This window comes from Argopecten irradians, chromosome 15 (assembly GCF_041381155.1).
Source record: "Argopecten irradians isolate NY chromosome 15, Ai_NY, whole genome shotgun sequence".
Lineage (NCBI taxonomy): Eukaryota > Metazoa > Mollusca > Bivalvia > Pectinida > Pectinidae > Argopecten > Argopecten irradians.
The window spans coordinates 1,482,035-1,505,265 of NC_091148.1; the positions used below are offsets into that span (position 1 = coordinate 1,482,035).

Genomic DNA, 23,231 nt, shown 5'->3' on the forward strand with positions numbered 1-23,231 from the left:
ATGGCAAGATGTTTAATGAGGATAAAATACATGTATTTCTGTATATACAATTGTAGGGCCATCAGCTTGTTTCTCAATCTTATCTTCAAATATATATAAGTATATATCTATGAAATCATAGTTTACTTGAATAAAACATTGTTTAAACTAAAATGTTTATTGAGGAAAACTACATATGAATATATATATACTAGGTCTAGGAGATCAGTATTTACTATATTAAAATCATTATTAAAATTTGGCTTGATGTCTCTTTTTGTCTCTGCGATGCATCATGTCTCAGATACTAAGTTTCAAACTAGGGGGAGATAATACAGTATAAGAATTCTGCTGAGAAAATCTCAAACTCTTCTTATCTTATCAACAATCTAGAAAAATACCTATATGTATCGAAAACCTTAAAGGCCCACTTCCTTTCCAAAACGGCTTTTACTTTTCAAAAATGGGAATTAATGTAAAACAACATCAATAATTTTGTAGAATCGCAAACGCTATTAACTTACCCTTAATGCTACACTCCTCATTACCTTCTGAACAATTTGATTAAAATAAATAAAATGATAATTTTCATACTGCAGATCGTCTTAGATTTCCTAAATACTGCAGGGTAGTTGACTACATCACTGCGTCAGACGACAAAACAGCGCAATAACTCTCCACATATATTACTCAGGAAATCTTGCATATGTTTGGTGTTGTAACCTCATCTTTTAGGCCATCAGTATATATTTTCTGATGTTATTAATGTTTTTAAACCTTTATATTTTGCTCTGGAAAGGTAGCGGACCTTTATGACAATACAGCCTTGTAATAGTGTGGTACTGATATCTTACCTTCATTAAACTATAAACACTGATTATTATCCGTCAAGGCCAGCAGTATAACATGTATGTAAGTTCCACTAATACTCAAAGGTAATCCAAAAGGTCACGGCCTCCCGTAATCCAAAAGGTCACGGCCTCACAAACTCCAAAGGTCACAACCTCAGAGACTCAAAAGATGTGATCAAAAGGTCATGGAGGTCAGGACCACAGGTAATGTCTGTGAGAAATGTTTAGTGTTTTGTTGATCTCCTTCAGTTTCATGTCCGGGTGTTGTAGGCAGAAATCAACACAATGTCACTTCTTTGTCAATTATCCACAGCCTCGTTCATACCTGCAGTAGACAAAATACTTGTTATCAGATAACTTAGATGCTATACTCACCAATTTCACAAGCAAAAAAATGATTCAAATAATTGAAAAAGATATATATAAAATAAGATTTCTTTTCAATGACATTTAATGAAAGCTTAGAAGCTATATATTGTGACCTTATTCTGGAGTTTTTCTCACCAGATGTTTTGGTGATGTTTATGCTTTTAACATATTGTTGTAATTAGTGCATATATAAAGCACTCACATACATAACATTTAAAAAATCAGTATCTTACAATAACAAAACCCAACACATTTCAGCATAAATACAGGGAGAATTGTGAACTCCTATAGCTGTATACTCCGTCTGGTACTCAGACTGGCTGCCTTAGCTGACGTAACGTACGCTTATTGAAGTTGACAGAATCGGGAGGGGAAGGAAACTAGATAATGATTTAACTACAGAGAAAAACACAGGATATGTTCTTTGTGACCGAGTATCAGATCCACTATCTGTACACAGACATTCTTCCTGTAAAATCTCAGCAAATAAATCCAGTTCCCACAGTCCGAACTTCCCTGTGTGTGTGTGTGTGTGTGTGTCGAGACAGCCAACTGTTTATATAATGGTGTAAACACTGGCCACAGATACACTCGTGTAAACACTGGCCACATATGCACTAGTGTAAACACTGGCCACATATACACTGGTGTAAACACTGGCCACATATACACTGGTGTAAACACTGGCCACATAAACACTGGTGTAAACACTGGCCACATATACACTAGTGTAAACACTGGCCACATATACACTGGTGTAACACTGGCCACATATACACTGGTGTAAACACTAGCCACATATACACTGGTGTAAACACTGGCCACATATACACTGGTGTAAACACTGGCCACATATACACTGGTGTAAACACTGGCCACATATACACTGGTGTAAACACTGGCCACATATACACTGGTGTAAACACTGGCCACATATACACTGGTGTAAACACTGGTGTAAACACTGGCCACATATACACTGGTGTAAACACTGGCCACATATACACTGGTGTAAAACACTGGCCACATATACACTGGTGTAAACACTGGCCACATATACACTGGTGTAAACACTGGCACATGCACATATACACTGGTGTAAACACTGGCCACATATACACTGGTGTAAACACTGGCCACATATACACTGGTGTAAACACTGGCCACATATACACTGGTGTAAACACTGGCCACATATACACTGGTGTAAACACTGGCCACATATACACTGGTGTAAACACTGGCCACATATACACTGGTGTAAACACTGGCCACATATACACTGGTTTAAACACTGGCCACATATACACTGGTGTAAACACTGGCCACATATACACTGGTGTAAACACTGGCCACATATACACTGGTGTAAACACTGGCCACATATACACTGGTGTAAACACTGGCCACATATACACTGGTGTAAACACTGGCCACATATACACTGGTTTAAACACTGGCCACATATACACTGGTGTAAACACTGGCCACATATATACACTGGTGTAAACACAGGCCACATATACACTGGTGTACACACTGACCACATATACACTGGTCTGAACACTGCATGACCACATATACACTGGTGTAAACACTGGCCACATATACACTGGTGTAAACACTGGCCACATATACACTGGTGTAAACACTGGCCACATATACACTGGGTGTAAACACTGGCCACATATACACTGGTGTAAACACTGGCCACATATACACTGGTGTAAACACTGGCCACATATACACTGGTGTAAAACACTGCCACATATACACTGGTGTAAACACTGGCCACATATACACTGGTGTAAACACTGGCCACACATATACACTGGTGTAAAACACTGGCCACAATATACACTGGTGTAAACACTGGCCACATATACACTGGTGTAAACACTGGCACATATACACTGGTGTAAACACTGGCCACATATACACTGGTGTAAACACTGGGCCACATATACACTGGTGTAAACACTGGCCACATATACACTGGTGTAAACACTGTCCCACATATACACTGGTGTAAACACTGGCCACATATACACTGGTAAACACTGCCACATATACACTGGTGTAAACACTGGCCACATATACACTGGTGTAAACACTGGCCACATATACACTGGTGTAAACACTGGCCACATATACACTGGTGTAAACACTGGCCACATATACACTGGTGTAAACACTGGCCACATATACACTGGTGTAAACACTGGCCACATATACACTGGTGTAAACACTGGCCACATATACACTGGTGTAAACACTGGCCACATATACACTGGTGTAAACACTGGCCACATATACACTGGTGTAAACACTGGCCACCATATACACTGGTGTAAAACACTGGCCTACATATACACTGGTGTAAACAAGGCCACATATACACTGGTGTAAACACTGGCCACATATACACTGGTGTAAACACTGGCCACTTATATACACTATGGTGTAAACACATGGCCACATATACACTGGTACTAAACACTGGCCACATATACACTGGTGTAAACACTGGCCCTCATATATACACTGGTGTAAAAACACTGGCCACATATACACTGGTGTAAACACTGGCCGACATATACACTGGTGTACAAGACTAGCCTTATATACAGCTGGTATAGAACACTATGTCCACATATACACTGGTTAAACACTGCATGCCACATATACACTGGTGTAAACACTTGGCCTCATATATACACTGGTATAAACACAGGCCACAAATACTTACACTGGTGTAAACTGTGACCAACATATACACTGGTGTAAACACTGGCCACATATACACTGGTGTAAACACTGGCCACATATACACTGGTGTAACTGGACTAGCCTCATATATACACTGGTATAAACACTGGCCACATATACACTGGTGTAAAAACACTGGCCACATATACACTGGTGATAAACACTGGCCACATATACACTGGTGTAAACACTGGCCACATATACACTGGTGTAAACACTGGCCACATATACACTGGTATAAACACTGGCCACATATACACTGGTGTAAAACACTAGCTCTCATATACACTGGTATAAAACACTGGCCACATATACACTGGTGTAAACACTGGCCACATATTACACTGGTGTAAACACTGGCCACATATACACTTGGATGTAATAAACACAGGCCAACATATACACTAAAGACAATATACACTAGGTGTAACACACTGACCACATATACACTGGTGACTAAACACTGCAATGCCACATATACACTGGTGTAAACACTGCATGACACATATCTCACTGTATAAAACATCACAGGCCACATATACACTGGTGTAAACACTGCCACATATACACTGGGTGTAAACACTGGAGCCTTACATGTATACACTGGTGCTATAAAACAGACTGGCCACATATACACTGGTGTGAAACTAGCAATAGTACCCATCATATACACTGGTGTACAAACACTGGCCTCATATACACTGGTGTAAACACTGGTCCAATATACACTGCCATGTATTACACCTGGTGGGTATAAAGTTTTGTGATCGTTCAAGATCTTAGTTTCATCAGATTAAAGAGTGTCTTCTCATTTAAATATATAAACATAAGCAGTATCAACATCACTTATATCATAGTTTGAAAGCAGGGGGGAGAGTATCTAGTATTAGAACTGAGTAAACGTTATCTACAGCTTAGAGTGTGACTTAAACACCATGATTTGGCACATTAACAAGCATGCATTCCATGCTTTTTACAGAAATACTAGGATAGACAGAAAGTGAGAAAGAGAGCAAGTTACGATAGACAGAAAGTGAGAAAGAGAGCAAGTTACGATAGACAGAAAGTGAAAAAGAGAGCAAGTTACGATAGACAGAAAGTGAAAAAGAGAGCAAGTTACGATAGACAGAAAGTGAAAAAGAGAGCAAGTTACAATAGACACAAAGTGAAAAAGAGAGCAAGTTACGATAGACAGAAAGTTAGTAAGAAAGAGGGCAAGCTACAATAGACAGAAAGTTAGAAAGACGGGCAAGCTACAATAGACAGAAAGTGAGAAAGATAGACAAGCTACAATAGACAGAAAGACAGATAGGTTAGGATAGACAGAAAATGGAAAAACATGCAGATATTGAGCAATGTATTTAGAAATAAAACGTGTCAGAAAGAGAAATGGATGGAGAAGAGGAAGGAAAATAGATTGACAATGGAAGAAGAATAAATAGAATGGCATAAAAACCGACAAAAATGGATTTCAGGATAAGGCTGAAAGGCAGACAGCTGGCAAACGGATGAAGAGAAAAGGAAGGAAGATAGGTATAGAAAGACATGGAGATATATAAGGAGAGGCTGAAGAAATCATGGAAGTTCAGACCAGACAGATAGATAAACTAGGTAGGAAGAGAGTCGGCTCATAATTATCTAAGGTTTACAGTAACATTAAAAATCATCTCTGTTTATGGAATTTAAGCTTCTTTAATTTAAAACCCAAGAAAATTCATAAATTTAATTTTTCAAATAAAATCTCATAAACATCGCACAGTCACCCACGATAAGGCAAACGAGTCGTAAAGGCCTATCACAGACACTATGGAGATAGCTGTGCCAGAATCCCCTGCCCTTATACATGCACGCTGCACTTGGCAAATGACTATTTTATGATTATATAACCTGCCACAACGAATGCCAATTCTTTGCACTTTTTGCATCGTAAATAAAACTTGTATTTTCCATTTTGATCTTGGCTGCATTTTATTAGTAATTATATAATGGTCTGATTTATTCCAGTCAATACCAAAGCCAATGAAAACGTGATGAGCAAATTGTAGTGTTATGAATTCACAAAGAGGGATGTCAGTGGTGGTGGGGGGAGGAAGGGAGGGGGAGGTTTAGAGTGGGGGTAGGTTGGGGGGGCGGGGGGGGACGGGGGAACCAGGGGGGGGGCGGGTGTTTAAGTGTTAGACTTGCCTTTGGTCCCTAGAATATAAAAATTGTCACTATATAACTATGCTTCACTATTTTTGTCTGTATATTTCTGAACTAGGGACAGTGAATCAAGATATAAAATTCAGCTGATAAAGCATGTGTGCAAATATCTTGATTCACTATGAACGATTTTTTGTTTAACAATTGCTATAGCTATGAGACTTAACTAAAGAACCATTAGTAATTAACCTTACCCAATGGGAACATATATAATTTACAATTTGTGTTATATAAAATGTCTCTATTTAAAATGTTCAACTACCTATCATGTAGGTCCTTTACACTGCAGAGGTCAATCATATAAGAAATTGTACTAGATGGGGTTGATAAGTCTGTTCTATATAGACAGTCTGGTGTCCTTTATACAGAGGTGTCCTTTATATTTTGGGGCCGCTGTGGCCGAGTGGTTAAGATGTCCCGACATATTACCACAAGCCCTCCACCTCTGGGATGTGGGTTTGAATCCCATGTGGGGCAGTTGCCAGGTACTGACCGCTGGTCGGTGGTTTTTCTCTGGGTACTCCGGCTTTCCTCCACCAACAAACCTGGCACGTCCTTACATGACCCTGGCTGTTAATAGGACGTTAAACTAAACAAACCAAACCAAACCTCCCTTTATACAGAAGTCAATTATATAGGAAATTGTACTGGATGGGGTTGATGAGTCTGTCCTATATAGACAGGTGTCTTTTATACAGGTGTCTTTTACTACAGGTTTGACGGTATTGTCTAATGTAGCAATGTATAACCAATTACCACAGCATGCACTGTATGATTCTCACTATACACCTAACGATGATTCACCAATTAATACACTAACAATCCAGTATTACCTAACGAGGAGAGCACCTGCTAGTTTCTAAATAATCCCCTTTTATTTCCTAAGATCCAAAATGTACTTCACTTACTTGTGATATTGAAGATGATTCTCACAACATTCTTTACTCATTTTAAAAAGACACTCAAAATATTTTTTTTTTTTTTATTGAAGCTCAAAAAACTGGGTTTTTTTTTCCATCCAAATGTCAGAGTATACCCTTTGATTTTATTTTAAAAGGCATTCTTTAGATTCTGTTTTCATTTCAAAGCAACAACCAAAAGAATTTGTTTACATAATAAGAAAGAACACATAACATATTTTCATTGTTTTGCAGCAGTTTGTTGACTTACCACTGCATGGTTGTGTATTATGTTCAGCTAAAACTACTCTAATGATAGCTGTTTATCACGACTGCTGTATAGCGATAGCCTGTATATAACACATACCTATATATAATGTAATATAATAATATATGCCTGTATATAATGAGTGCTTGTATAATGATTCCCTGTATATATAATGACTGCTTGTATATAATAATTGCCTGTATATAATGACTAACCATATATAACGACTGCCTGTACTTAGCGACTGCCTGTATATAAGTACGACTGCCTGTATTATAACGACTGCCTGTATTAATAATGACTGCCTGTATTATAACGACTGCCTGTATTATAACGACTGCCTGTATTATAATGACTGCCTGTATTTATAACGACTGCCTGTATTATAACAACTGCCTGTATTATAACGACTGCCTGTATTATAACGACTGCCTGTATTATAACGACTGCCTGTATTATAACAACTGCCTGTATTATAACAACTGCCTGTATTATAACGACTGCCTGTATTATAACGACTGCCTGTATTATAACGACTGCCTGTATTATAACGACTGCCTGTATTATAACGACTGCCTGTATTATAACGACTGCCTGTATTATAACGACTGCCTGTATTATAACGACTGCCTGTATTATAACGACTGCCTGTATTATAACGACTGCCTGTATTATAACGACTGCCTGTATTATAACGACTGCCTGTATTATAACGACTGCCTGTATTATAACGACTGCCTGTATTTATAACGACTGCCTGTTATTATAACGGACTGCCTGTATGATATTATAACGACTGCCTGTATTATAACGACTGCCTGTATTATAACGACTGCCTGTATTATAACGACTGCCTGTATTATAACGACTGCCTGTATTATAACGACTGCCTGTATTATAACAACTGCCTGTATTAAAGCTAAACTGCCTGTATTATAACGACTGCCTGTATTATAACTACTGCCTGTACTTTAGCAACTGCCTGTATTTATAACGACTGCCTGTACTTAGCGGGAACTGCCTGTCTTAGCATAACGACTGCCTGTATTATAACGACTGCCTGTATTATATAACGACTGCCTGTATTATAATTATTAACGACTGCCTGTATATTATAACGACTGCCTGTATTATAACAACTGCCTGTATTATAACAACTGCCTGTATTATAACGACTGCCTGTATTATAACGGACTCTGCCTGTATTAATAACGACTGCCTGTATTATAACGACTACTGCCTGTATTATAACGACTGCCTGTATAATAACGACTTGCCTGATTATTATAACGACTGCCTGTATTATTGCGACTGCCTGTATTATAACGACTGCCTGTATTATAGCGACTGCCTGTATTATAACGACTGCCTGTATTATAACGACTGCCTGTATTATAACGAACTGCCTGTATCTAATACGACTGCCTGTATTATAAGCGACTGCCTGTATTATAACGACTGCCTGTATTTTATAACGACTGCCTGTATTACTTAACTTAGCGACTGCCTGTAATTATAAGCGACTGCCTGTATTATAACGACTGCCTGTATTATAACGACTGCCTGTATTATATAACGACTGCCTGTAATTTATAACGACTGCGACTGCCTGTTTATAACGACTGCCTGTATTATAACGGACTGCCTGTATTATAACGACTGCCTGTATTATAACGACTGCCTGTATTATAACGACTGCCTGTATTATAACGACTGCCTGTATTATAGCGACTGCCTGTATTATAACGACTGCCTGTACTATAACGACTGCCTGTATTATAACGACTGCCTGTATTATAACGACTGCCTGTATTATAACGACTGCCTGTATTATAACGACTGCCTGTATTATAGCGACTGCCTGTATTATAACGACTGCCTGTATTATAACGACTGCCTGTATTATAACGACTGCCTGTACTTAGCGACTGCCTGTATTATAACGACTGCCTGTATTATAACGACTGCCTGTATTATAACGACTGCCTGTATTATAACGACTGCCTGTACTATAGCGACTGCCTGTATTATAACGACTGTACTTAACGACTGCCTGTATTATAACGACTGCCTGTATTATAACGACTGCCTGTATTATAACGACTGCCTGTATTATAACGACTGCCTGTATTATAACGACTGCCTGTATTATAACGACTGCCTGTATTATAACGACTGCCTGTATTATAACGACTGCCTGTACTTAGCGACTGCCTGTATTATAACGACTGCCTGTATTATAACGACTGCCTGTATTATAACGACTGCCTGTATTATAACGACTGCCTGTATTATAACGACTGCCTGTACTTAGCGACTGCCTGTATTATAACGACTGCCTGTATTATAACGACTGCCTGTATTATAACGACTGCCTGTATTATAACGACTGCCTGTACTTAGCGACTGCCTGTATTATAACGACTGCCTGTATTATTATAACGACTGCCTGTATTATAACGACTGCCTGTATTATAACGACTGCCTGTATTATAACGACTGCCTGTATTATAACGACTGCCTGTATTATAACAACTGCCTGTATTATAACGACTGCCTGTGTATTATAACGACTGCCTGTATTATAACGACTGCCTGTATTATAACGACTGCCTGTACTATAACAACTGCCTGTATTATAACGACTGCCTGTATTATAACGACTGCCTGTATTATAACGACTGCCTGTATTATAACGACTGCCTGTATTATAACGACTGCCTGTATTATAACGACTGCCTGTATTATAACGACTGCCTGTATTATAACGACTGCCTGTATTATAACGACTGCCTGTACTTAGCGACTGCCTGTATTATAACGACTGCCTGTATTATAACGACTGCCTGTATTATAACGACTGCCTGTATTATAACGACTGCCTGTATTATAACGACTGCCTGTATTATAACGACTGCCTGTATTATAGCGACTGCCTGTATTATAACGACTGCCTGTATTATAGCGACTGCCTGTATTATAACGACTGCCTGTACTTATAATGACTGCCTGTTATTATAACGACTGCCTGTATTATACCGACTGTGCCTGTATAATAACGACTCGCCTGTATTATAACGACTGCCTGTATTATAACAACTGCCTGTATTATAACGACTGCCTGTATTATAACGACTGCCTGTACTATAACGACTGCCTGTATTATAAACGACTGCCTGTATTTTGCGACTGCTGTATTTATAACGACTGCCTGTTCATTATAACGACGGACTGCCTGTACTATAACGACTGCCTGTATTATAATCGGGAACTGCCTGTACTTAGCGACTGCCTGTATTAGCGACTGCCTGTATTATAACGACTGCCTGTATTATAACGACTCGACAGCCTGTAAATTATAGCGACTGCCTGTAATTTATAACGTGACTGCCTGTATTATAACGACATGCCCTGTATTATAACGACTGCCCTGTATTATAACGGACTGCCTGTATCTATAACGACTGCCTGTATTATAGCGACTGCCTGTATTATAGCGACTGCCTGTATTATAACGACTGCCTGTACATAGGAGAGTGCCTTTTATAAACGACTGCCTGTTACTATAACGACTGCCTGTATTATAAAACGACTGCCTGTATAATATAACGACTGCCTGTACTGTAATATTCCGACTGCCTGTATTATAGCGACTGCCTGTATTAAAACGGACTACCTGTCACATAAGGCGACTGCACTGTTTATTATAACGACTGCCTGTATATATAACGACTGCCTGTATTAATAACGACTGCCTTTATTATAGCGACCTGCCTGTATTATAACGACTGCCTGTATTTATAACGACTGCCTGTATCATAATAACGACTGCCTGTATTATAACGACTGCCTGTTATTTATAGCGACTGCCTGTATTATAACGACTGCCTGTATTATAACGACTGCCTGTATTATAACGACTGCCTGTATTATAACGACTGCCTGTATTATAACGACTGCCTGTATTATAACGACTGCCTGTATTATAACGACTGCCTGTATTATAACGACTGCCTGTATTATAACGACTGCCTGTACTTAGCGACTGCCTGTATTAAAACGACTGCCTGTACTATAGCGACTGCCAGTAATTATAACTGACTGCCTGTATTTAGCGACTGCCTGTACTTATATACGACTGCCTGTATTATAACGACTGCCTGTATTATAACGACTGCCTGTATTATAACGACTGCCTGTATTATAACGAACTGCCTGTAAATTATAACGACTGCCTGTATTAATAAAGACTGCCTGTATTTCTAACGACTGCCTGTATTATATAACGACTGCCTGTACTATAACGACTGCCTGTATTATCAATGACTTGCCTGTATTTATAGCGACTGCCTGTATTATAACGACTGCCTGTATTATAACGACTGCCTGTAATATAGCGACTGCCTGTATTATTAATGACTGCCTGTATTATAACGACTGCCTATAAGAGGCCTGTACTTAAGCGAATGCACTGTATCTTATAGCGACTGCCTGTACTATAACGACTGCCTGTCACTTAGCGACTGCCTGTATTTAACGACTGCCTGTATTTATTAGCGACTGCCTGTATAATAGGCGACTGCCTGTTTTATAACGACTGCTTGTATATAACGACTATTGTATATAGTGACTGCCTGTTTTATAACGACTATCTGTATATAGCGACTGCCTGTTTTATAATGAATGCCTATTTTATAATAACTGCCTGTATGTAATGACCACCTGTACATGTCTGTAGTATAATTTCAGCCTCCCAATGTATTTTTCATGGCACTGTTGCATAAAAACCATCTGTCTTACTTGTGGTTGTAGCTATTTAAGAACCAGTAATAAATTCCAAACGATATGTACCCTTTTCTAGTTATGTCCCATTTGACCCTTAATTTCTTTATTTTCTTTCAGATTTAGCCTCCTTAGTAGCAAAAACCGAATGGCGACCATTACTGAAGCTCTAGTAGGGGACATGAAATTTTTTGCCAAGGAGACTGCACAATAGTCTGGGGGCCATTACGTTTGAAGAGAAGCAAAAGGTTACGAAGAGTTGCCGTATTTAGGATGGCCCAGCGCCTCAAATAGTGTTTACTGCGATCAAAAGCTTAAATTTATGACTGGTAGTTATATATGAGTAATATCTCTGATGAAGTAATTAAGATACCAAGGATTTTAGACAACTACAAAAGTTTTAGTTTTACAATCATGGTGTTGAAGAACATTATAAAAGCCAATGTGAAGATATAGAACATGATGTCTGGGCTCAGGAAAACCTAATGATTTCAGGGAAAACACCTTTGAGAACATGCACAGTTCAAAGAATTACAGCCGTCTGTATGCATGCAATATGTATGTACACAAACCTAGAAATGTCCTACAGAAAAAAAATAAGCGTATTAAGGTTTAATTCTAGACGTGGAAATGGTCATCAACTTTGTACTTTTTTTCACCAAGTGAAGAGCGTAGCATTTTATAAAGTTGAGTAACTTTTTTATGAAACTTGTTATCAAAGAAGAATAGTAAGTAATATAGCCTGTGTTGTGATGAGTCCCCATGGGAGAAGTTATATATCAGTTCCTGTAACTAAGCCAGTGTGGAGCTCACTTATATCCCACCCCACACCCCTTGTCCCACTTTAAGGTACATCCCTATAAACAGTGTGGAGCTCACTTTATATCCCGCCCCCCACCCCCATCCCACTTAAAGGTACACCTGTAGAACATAAACAGTGTGGAGCTCACTAATATCGCCGCCCCCCACCCCAGTCCCACTTAAGGTACGACCTACTAAAACAGTGTGGAGCTCACTAATAACCCGCCCCCCACCCCTGTCCCCACTTAAGGTACACCCATAAACAGTGTGGAGCTCACTTATATTTCCCGCCCCCAAACCCCTGTCACCACTCTTAAGGTCGAACGCCTATAAAACATTGTGGAGCTCAACTTATCTTCCCAGCCACCAACCCCTGTTCCCACTTAAGGAACGCCCTATAAACAGTTGTGGAGCTCACAACTTATATCCCGCAACACACCACCTGTCCCACTTAAGGTAAAATTACACGACCAAAAACAGTGTGGAGCCTCACTTATTATCCCGAGCCCCCCACCCCCGTCCCACTTAAGGTACACCTATATAAACAGTGTGGAGCTCACTTATAATCCCTCCCCCAACCCCCCGTCCCACTTAAGGTACACCTATAAACTCAGTGTGGAGCTCACTATATTATCCCGCCTCCCCAACACGCCCCCGTTCCACTTAAAGGTACACCTCTTAAACAGTGTGGAGCCCAACTTATATCCCGCCCCCCACCCGCACCCTAGTTCCAACTTAAGGATACACCTACAAAACAATGTGGAGCTCACTTATATCCCGCCCCCATACGCCCTGTCCCACTTATTGGTACCGCCTATATAAACAGTGTGGGAGCTCACTTATATCCCGCCCCCAATACCCATAAATCCCACTTAAGGTCACGTATTGTTCGCTTATAAACGTGTGGAGCTCACTTATATCCCGCAACTCCACATCCTGGTACCACTTAAGGTACTACCCATAAAAACAGTGTGGAGATCACTTATATCCCGCCCCCAACCACTCTGTCCCACCTTAAGGTACACCTATAAACAGTGTGGAGCTCACTTATACTCCACGCCCCCGACCCACTGTCGCCCACTTAAGGTATACACCTATAAACAGTGTGGAGGCTCACTTATATGCCCTGCCCCCAACCCCTGTCCCACGTTAAGGTGACAACCATAAACTAAACAGTGTGGAAGCTCCACTTATAATCCCGCCCCCAACCCCCTGTCCCCACTTAAGTGTTACGCCTATAAAACAGTGTGGAGCTTCACTTATATCCCCCGGCGCCCCCAACCCTGTCCCACTTAAGGTACACCTATAAACAGTGTGGAGCTCACTTATATCCCCAACCCCAACCCCCCTGTCCCACTTAAGGTACGCCTATAAACAGTGTGGAGCTCACTTAATATCCCGCCCCCCACTCAGCCCTGTCCCACTTAAAGGTAACAAACACCCCATAAACAGTGTGGAGCTCACTTATATCCTGGCCCCCCTCCACTGTCCCACTTAAGGTTACACACTATAAACAGTGTGTGGAGCTCAACTTATATCCCGCCCCCCCCCCCCCCATCCCCCCCCCACACCCCGTCCTACTTAAGGTACAACCCATAAACAGTGTGGAGCTCACACTCGTCCAACATTTCCAACTGCCCCCCCCCACCACTGTCCCACTTAAGGTACACCATAAACAGTGTGGGACCATATACCGCCCGCAAGCCCTGTCCCACTTAAAGGTACACCCTATAAACAGTGTGGAGCTCACTTATATCCCGCCCCCCCCTGTCCCCCCCCTATAAAAACAGTGTGGAGCCCCCCGCCCCCCATGTCCCACTTAAGGTACACCTATAAACAGTGTGGAGCTCACTTATATCCCGCCCCCCACCCCCGTCCCACTTAAGGTACACCTATAAACAGTGTGGAGCTCACTTATATCCTGCCCCCCACCCCCGTCCCACTTAAGGTACACCTATAAACAGTGTGGAGCTCACTTATATCCCGCCCCCCACCCCCGTCCCACTTAAGGTACACCCATAAACAGTGTGGAGCTCACTTATATCCCGCCCCCCACCCCTGTCCCACTTAAGGTACGCCTATAAACAGTGTGGAGCTCACTTATATCCCAGCCACACCACAAACTGTTAAAACACTGCACACAGTTATCAATGTGCTGATTTGGTCCAAATTTATTTCCATGCACATTATAGAGACAGTCAGCAAGAGGCTGAAAGGAACGTTTTACAATTATAAACATTTGAGAACTCTGGGAATAATGAAGCTGAAGTGACTTCACTCTAATGCTTAACTTTATCGTTCAATAATTTCGACACAAGTTGGTGATTTCTTTCCTATGTAAATTATTTTCAGACAGGGGCATCGTGTCGTAAATGTGTGATTATTGTACATTATAGTTATAGCCTTATCCAAACATAATTATTTTAATGATTTTTAATTAGATGACAATCATTGATATTATTCAAATCAATAAATTAAACAAAATTTTTAATCTTGTCACTTTTGATTTTTCAAATTTTCAAAAGGATTCAAAAATGTTTGACCAATATATGCATGTAAAACATAATTTTTATATGTGAAGGATTATAAAGCAAATACTATCATACTATAGTTCTATGCCTGTGGTCTGATCCAGTTGTAGAGCTGAAAGTCATTTTTGATATATGAAAAGACTTTATGAAATCATCAATTGTGATGTTGATTTTCCTAATCATGAAGACTATCAACAATGTAACAGATGAGATTTAGAAGTGATAAGTGCCTTACCAGGAAGTCATAGGTCCATATTTACCACTGATGCACTCCTAACATCCATGATTGTCAGTTGGCTCTCTCTCATATCTGACATACACATACTGCACAAACTCCAGTTTAGATTTTGATGAAAATAAAACAATGTGTTAGCTGTGTGGTAATCTGGCCTACATATCTGAGAGAGCACACACCCCTCCATGTGGTAATAATCACACCCTGGGACCTGTACACCCCTTCATGTGGTAGAGTGATCACACCCTGGGACCTGTATACATCTCCATGTGGTAATAATCACACCCTGGGACCTGTACACCCCTCCATGTGGTAGACTGATCACACCCTGGGACCTGTACACCCCTCAATGTGGTAGTGATCACACCCTGGGACCTGTACACTCCTCCATGTGGTAGTAGAGTGATCACACCCTGGGACCTGTACACCCCTCCATGTGGTAATAATCACACCCTGGGACCTGTACACCCCTTCATGTGGTAGTGATCACACCCTGGGACCTGTACACCCCTCCATGTGGTAGAGTGATCACACCCTGGGACCTGTAAACCCCTCCATGTGGTAGACTGATCACACCCTGGGACCTCTACACCCCTCCATGTGATAGTGATCACACCCTGGGACCTGTACACCCCTCCATGTGGTAGAATGATCACACCCTGGGACCTGTACACCCCTCCATGTGGTAGAGTGATCACACCCTGGGACCTGTACACCCCTCCATGTGGTAGTGATCACACCCTGGGACCTGTACACCCCTCCATGTGGTAGAGTGATCATACCCTGGGACCTGTACACCCCTCCATGTGGTAGTGATCACACCCTGAGACCTGTACACCCCTCCATGTGGTAGAGTGATCACACCCTGGGACCTATACACCTATACACCCCTCCATGTGGTAATAATCACACCCTGGGACCTGTACACCCCTCCATGTGGTAGAGTGATCATACCCTGGGACCTGTACACCTCTCCATATGTTAGAGTGATCACTACCTGGGACCTGTACACCCCTCCATGTGGTAATAATCACACCCTGGGACCTGTACACCCCTCCATGTGGTAATAATCACACCCTGGGACCTGTACACCCCTCCATGTGGTAGTGATCACACCCTGGGACCTGTACATCCCTCTATGTGGTAGAGTGATCACACCCTGGGCCCTGTACACCCCTCCATGTGGTGATGATCACATCCTGGGACCTGTACACCCCTCCATGTGGTGATGATCACATCCTGGGACCTGTATGATCGGCTAAAAATTACCCATCTGATCCGATAATCACACAAAATGATTGTTGTCAAATTGCCTATTATTGGCTACTTTTGTCTTTATTGTAAGCAGTGAAGAGAATCTTGAAATGGTGAAAGGTATGGAGGCATTAACACTGTAATTTGTGGTTTTATTGGAAAATTGTTGAATTCACAAAAAGTTTTAATATTTACCCGATTTATTGATTATAAAAATTTTAAATCGGTTATAGGATCGGTTGAGGGTCATCAAGTAGTTGATTGATTATTTCTGATTATCAATACGTCGCTACCTGAAACATGTACACCCCTTTTTGTAGTATGTAATGGACTGCTTCAGCTGGCAATCATTAGAGGATGAATGCCAAATGGACAACAGGAAAGTCAATGAAGCACACAAACTCAGAAGGAAGCACTTCATGCACCTGGTAAAAACTTGACACCTGTATTGTCCACATGTATTAATTAAATCTGCATCGTACATATGTTTGTTTGGCATATAGCATATTAATGCAGACATGGATCTGTCGACCTTCACCAGGACTGACGTGTGTAAAGCTGAGACAAGACAAGTCTTTCTACAGGTGTAGTCAGGCCCGTCAGCTGGTGGTACAGTAACAACATCGCTGTAGACCTACTGCCAGCTGTATATTCACTTTCATCGGACCTAAAAAGTGGAATATTATCATTCTAAACAATTGTCAATTAGTTAAACATTCTTTTCTATTCATTTTCTAGAATCACTTAAGGAATCAAAATGTCAACTTCCATAATACTATTTAATTAATGTATACCCAGAGGTGGTGGGCCAGGGATACATATGTAGTTCAGGTAGACTCATAGACCCCTGGGTCACTGCTCCCCCACACCAGGGATACATATGTAGTTCAGGTAGACTCATAGACCCCTGGGTCACTGCTCCCCCACACCAGGGATACATATGTAGTTCAGGTAGACTCATAGACCCCTGGATCACTGCTCCCCCACACCAGGGATACATATGTAGTTCAGGTAGACTCATAGACCCCTGGATCACTGCTCCACCACACCAGGGATACATATGTAGTTCAGGTAGACTCATAGACCCCTGGATCACTGCTCCCCCACACCAGGGATACATATGTAGTTCAGGTAGACTCATAGACCCCTGGATCACTGCTCCCCCACACCAGGGATACATATGTAGTTCAGGTAGACTCATAGACCCCTGGATCACTGCTCCCCCACACCAGGGATACATATGTAGTTCAGGTAGACTCATAGACCCCTGGATCACTGCTCCCCCACACCAGGGATACATATGTAGTTCAGGTAGACTCATAGACCCCTGGATCACTGCTCCCCCACACCAGGGATACATATGTAGTTCAGGTAGACTCATAGACCCCTGGATCACTGCTCCACTGCACCAGGGATACATATGTAGTTCAGGTAGACTCATAGACCCCTGGGTCACTGCTCCCCCACACCAGGGATACATATGTAGTTCAGGTAGACTCATAGACCCCTGGATCACTGCTCCACTGCACCAGGGATACATGTGTAGTTCAGGTAGACTCATAGACCCCTGGATCACTGCTCCACCACACCAGGGATACATATGTAGTTCAGGTAGACTCATAGACCCCTGGATCACTGCTCCACCACACCAGGGATACATATGTAGTTCAGGTAGACTCATAGACCCCTGGATCACTGCTCCACTACACCAGGGATACATAATTTAATATTTCACTGTATATTGACACATAGACCCCTGGATCACTGCTCCACTACACAAGGGATACATAATTTATTTACTGTACATTGACACATAGACCCCTGGGATCACTGCTCCCACTACACAAGGGATACAATAATTTCAGTTTACTGTATATTGTCACATAGACCCCTGGATCACATGCGTGTCCACTACACACTTGGGATACATAATATATTTACTGTACAACCTTGACACATAGACCCCTGGATCACTGCTCCCTACACAACAGGGGATACATAATTTTATTTTACTGTATTATTGTCACATAGACCCCTGGATCACTGCTCCACTACACAAGGGATACATATGTACTGTACATGTGATTGTATCATAGACCCCTGGGTCACTGCTCCCTACACCAGGGATACATAAATTTATGTTACTGTATATTGTCACATAGAACCCTCGGGTCACTGCTCCACTACACAAGGGATACATAATGTATTTACTGTATATTTGTCACATAGACCCCTGATCACTGCTCCACTACACAAGGGATACATAATATTTACTGTACATTGTCACATAGACCCCTGGGTCACTGCTCCCTACACAGGGCTCCACTAACCCCTGGATCACATGCTACATACACAAGGGATACATAATTTATTTACTGTTATTGTCACATAGACCCCTGGGTCACTGCTCCATACACAGGGATACATAATTTATTTATTTACTGTATATTGTCACATAGACCCCTGGATCACTGCTCCACTACACAAGGGATACATAATTTATTTACTGTACATTGTCACATAGACCCCTGGGTCACTGCTCCCTACACAAGGGATACATAATTTATTTACTGTATATTGTCACATAGACCCCTGGGTCACTGCTCCACTACACAAGGGATACATAATTTATTTACTGTATATTGTCACATAGACCCCTGGGTCACACTGCTCCACTACACTATCACAATGGATACATATAATTTATTTACTGTATATTGTCACATAGACCCCTGGGTCACTGCTCCACTACACAAGGGATACATAATTTATTTACTGTATATTTGTCACATAGACCCCTGGGTCACTGCTCCCTACACCATGGGATACATAATTTATTTACTGTATATTGTCACATAGACCCCTGGATCACTGCTCCACTACACAAGGGATACATAATTTATTTACTGTATATTGTCACATAGACCCCTGGTCACTGCTCCACTACACAGGGATACATAATTTATTTACTGTACATTTGACACATAGACCCCTGGGTCACTGCTCCACTACACCAGGGATACATAATTTATTTACTGTACATTGACACATAGACCCCTGGATCACTGCTCCACTACACAAGGGATACATAATTTATTTACTGTATATTGTCACATAGACCCCTGGATCACTGCTCCACTACACCTGGGGTACATAATTTATTTACTGTATATTGTCGCATAGACCCCTGGATCACTGCTCCACTACACCAGGGATACATAATTTATTTACTGTATATTGTCACATAGACCCCTGGGTCACTGCTCCACTGCACCAGGGATACATAATTTATTTACTGTATATTGTCACATAGACCCCTGGATCACTGCTCCACTACACAAGGGATACATAATTTATTTACTGTACATTGACACATAGACCCCTGGATCACTGCTCCCTACACCAGGGATACATAATTTATTTACTGTATATTGTCACATAGACCCCTGGATCACTGCTCCACTACACAAGGGATACATAATTTATTTACTGTATATTGTCACATAGACCCCTGGATCACTGCTCCACTACACAAGGGATACATAATTTATTTACTGTATATTGTCACATAGACCCCTGGATCACTGCTCCACTACACAAGGGATACATAATTTATTTACTGTATATTGTCACATAGACCCCTGGATCACTGCTCCACTGCACAAGGGATACATAATTTATTTACTGTATATTGTCACATAGACCCCTGGATCACTGCTCCACTACACAAGGGATACATAATTTATTTACTGTATATTGTCACATAGACCCCTGGATCACTGCTCCTACACCAAGGGATACATAATTTATTTACTGTATATTGTCACATAGACCCCTGGATCACTGCTCCACTACACAAGGGATACATAATTTATTTACTGTATATTGACACATAGACCCCTGGATCACTGCTCCACTACACAAGGGATACATAATTTATTTTTACTGTATATTGTCACATAGACCCCTGGATCACTGCTCCACTACACAAGGGATACATAATTTATTTACTGTACATGTACACATAGACCCCTGGGTCACTGCTCCACTACACCCTGGATACATAATTTATTTACTGTACATTGACACATAGACCCCTGGATCACTGCTCCACTACACAAGGGATACATAATTTATTTACTGTACATTGTCACATAGACCCCTGGATCACTGCTCACCACTGCACCAGGGGTACATAATTTATTTACTGTATATTGTCACATAGACCCCTGGATCACTGCTCCACTACACCAGGGATACATAATTTATTTAACTGTATATTGTCACATAGACCCCTGGATCACTGCTCCACTACACCAGGTACATAATTTATACTGTATATTGTCACATAGACCCTGTCACTGCTCCACTCACCAGGATAATATTTATTTACTGTATATTGTCACATAGACCCCTGTCACTGCTCCACTACACAGGGATACATAATTTATTTACTGTATATTGTCACATAGACCCCTGGATCACTGCTCCACTACACAAGGGATACATAATTTATTTACTGTATATTGTCACATAGACCCCTGGGTCACTGCTCCACTGCACCAGGGATACATAATTTATTTACTGTATATTGTCACATAGACCCCTGGATCACTGCTCCACTACACCAGGGATACATAATTTATTTACTGTATATTGTCACATAGACCCCTGGATCACTGCTCCACTACACCAGGGGTACATAATTTATTTACTGTATATTGTCACATAGACCCCTGGATCACTGCTCCACTACACAAGGGATACATAATTTATTTAATGTATATTGTCACATAGACCCCTGGATCACTGCTCCACTACACAAGGGATACATAATTTATTTACTGTATATTGTCACATAGACCCCTGGGTCACTGCTCCACTGCACCAGGGATACATAATTTATTTACTGTATATTGTCACATAGACCCCTGGGTCACTGCTCCCCTGCACCAGGGATACATATGTACTGTACATTGTCACATAGACCCCTGGGTCACTGCTCCCCATCACCAGGGATACATATGTACTGTACATTGACACATAGACCCCTGGGTCACTGCTCCCCTGCACCAGGGATACATATGTACTGTACATTGACACATAGATCCCTGGGTCACTGCTCCCCTGCACCAGGGATACATATGTACTGTATGTTGACACATAGACCCCTGAGTCACTTCTCCCCTACACCAGACTGAGAGAATTGTATGGAGATTTTTATGGGCAGAAATAGAGGAAAAGGTAATCTTCTCATTGTTCAGATTTCACATATGATATGCAACTAGCTAGAAAGAGAAGGAGAAAGTTTGCCTTAATATTTATTTTTACCCCAAAGACAATCTTTGACTCATCCAATTCAATATGATGGAAAAGTTCAATGTGAAATAATAGGGATGAATGATTTAATTTGTTTCATCAAATAGGAGTGCTTCAATAAGGTTGTTGGTCTAGACAAGTATTTTGGATACAGCTCTGAAGCCAAAGCTGGGCCTGTAGCAGAAAGAGATGAAACAGGGACATCTAATCAACGGTTCTCTGATACTTATCATCCTATTGCTACAGGACTTCTAGTAAATCACTAACAGTAACCATGACCAGTTCTCAGTTTGGTTGAGTAATATTATTTTAACGTCCAATTAACAGCCAGAGTCAGTAAGGATGTGCCAGATTTGTTGGTGGATGAAAGCCGGAGTTTCCGGAGAAAAACCACCGGCCAGCTGTCAGTACCTGGCAACTGCCCCACATGCGATTCTAACCCGCATCCCAGAGGTGGAGGGCTTGTAGTAATATGTCGGGACATCTTAACCACTCGGTCACCGCGACCCAGTTTTCGAAATTTACACAATTTTTATAGACTTTGGTACTAAAATTGAAATTGGATATTATACTTAATAAATAACTTTTAACAATTCTAGTAATTATATAAACACATATCATTCCAATCAAATTTACAGCCAACAATTTTTCTAATGAGCAAAATAAAAAAATTCAGAAGATTTTCATTTCTATTATCAAGATCAGAAAAGGATTGCCAGTACTTTTAACAAGAAACATAATGTTCTCTTTGCATTCTGAGCTGATCCAAAAATATTTGAACTAGTTCTCTGAGATGCTCTAGAAATGTTCTAACTAGAACAAACACATGAAGCTGTAACTAGATTCTCCACATTAGGTTTGGCCAATTGAATCCACATGGTGCTGATATCAGGTTTTCGTGAAAAATTATGATAACTATCGATTGTTTCAGACTGGAAATGGCTGATGCTGCATGTTCCCTAAAGGCAAACA

At 41.0% G+C, this 23,231-nt stretch overlaps 1 protein-coding gene across 7 annotated transcripts in view; it reads right to left on the bottom strand.

The window, feature by feature from the left end:
* Positions 1-23,231, bottom strand: part of LOC138308479 (extracellular sulfatase Sulf-1-like) — a 75,896-nt gene that overhangs the window by 46,523 nt on the left and 6,142 nt on the right. For 3 of the 7 annotated variants that reach the window (XM_069249469.1, XM_069249463.1, XM_069249471.1), the window contains exon 2: positions 834-1,155. The gene's annotated coding sequence lies outside the window, so the exon portion shown is untranslated. Of the gene's footprint in view, positions 1-833; positions 1,156-1,432; positions 1,681-15,686; positions 15,902-23,231 lie in introns of those variants that run through there. The other 4 variants (XM_069249466.1, XM_069249467.1, XM_069249468.1 and 1 more) reach the window with 4 other exon arrangements.